This window comes from Pistacia vera, unplaced genomic scaffold (assembly GCF_008641045.1).
Source record: "Pistacia vera cultivar Batoury unplaced genomic scaffold, PisVer_v2 Contig129, whole genome shotgun sequence".
NCBI classification, from domain to species: Eukaryota; Viridiplantae; Streptophyta; class Magnoliopsida; order Sapindales; family Anacardiaceae; genus Pistacia; species Pistacia vera.
Window position 1 is genome coordinate 1,021,754 of NW_022195346.1, and position 1,147 is coordinate 1,022,900.

The following is a 1,147-nucleotide window of genomic DNA, read 5'->3' on the forward strand; positions in this document are numbered from 1 at the left end:
TGCTACATATTGCATGTTGTAGTAAACACGCATCAAGTTTTTGGCGCCGTTGCTGGGGATTGAGTTTTCAGTTAACATTGAGTTTTTCTATAGTTAGCTAGATTGAAGTTTTAATTTTTGTTTTAAATTTTCAGTTGGTTTGTGATCTCACTTTCCTTTGTTGATTTTGTACAGTTTATGTGAAGAGCGAGACGTTAGCCAGTGGTTCTTATTGATCTTGAGATTGAGAGAACCACCAGACGACTTAATAGAGACAGAAGAGAAAGAGAAAGAGAGAATTTTGTGGTTGAAACAAAAGAGATAGTTGTTGAAATGGCAGAACCAGAAAACATGACACTAAGAGAATTCTCAGTTCCCATGGTTAATGGCAATGGGTCGAGTATTACTAGGCCTACGGTGCAAGCCAACAACTTTGAGATTAAGCTGGCAATCATTCAGATGATTCAGCAGTCGGTAAGGTTTAATGGAGATTTGAAGGAAGATCCGAATCAGCATATTGCAAATTTCTTGGAAATTTGTGACACCTTCAAGTCGAATAGAGTATCGGATGACGCCATTAGACTGAGGTTATTCCTATTCTCATTGGAAGGATAAAGCAAAGAGGTGGTAATGGCACTACAACCAGGAACTATCACAACTTGGAATGATCTAGCACATAATTCCTTACCAAGTTCTTCCCTCTAGCTAAATCAGTAAAACTCAGAAATGATATCACATTATTTCTACAAGATGAGTCCGAGTCATTGTATGAGGCTTGGGAGAGGTACAAGGAGTTAATGAGGAAATGTCCACACCATAGGTTGCCAGTTTGGCTTCAAGTCCAAACATTCTACAATGGACTGATGGGTAATGTGCAAACCATGGTGGATGCAGCATTAGGAGGAGCCTTGCAGAACAAGACACCAGAGGAGGCTTATGAGTTGCTTGAGGTTTTGGCAAGCAACAACTATCAAAGACCAAATGAGAGAGTAATACCAAGAAAATCTTCGGGTCTTCATGAAGTTTATGCTTTCACAGCCATCTCAGCCCAACTCACGGCACTTTAAAAACAGTTGGGAAGTATGTAGGTAAACTCTGTACAAGTACCTCAACTAACTTGTGATTTTTGTGCAGGAAACCATGTGAGCAGCGAGTGTCAAGTGGGGAA

At 40.1% G+C, this 1,147-nt stretch overlaps 1 non-coding gene across 1 annotated transcript; it reads right to left on the reverse strand.

Annotated features, from left to right (window-relative positions):
- Positions 1-695: 695 nt before the first annotated feature.
- On the reverse strand, positions 696-802 carry LOC116121949. The gene has a single exon (XR_004126809.1). It is a non-coding gene; the product is annotated as a small nucleolar RNA R71 (small nucleolar RNA).
- Between the last annotated feature and the right edge of the window lie 345 nt (positions 803-1,147).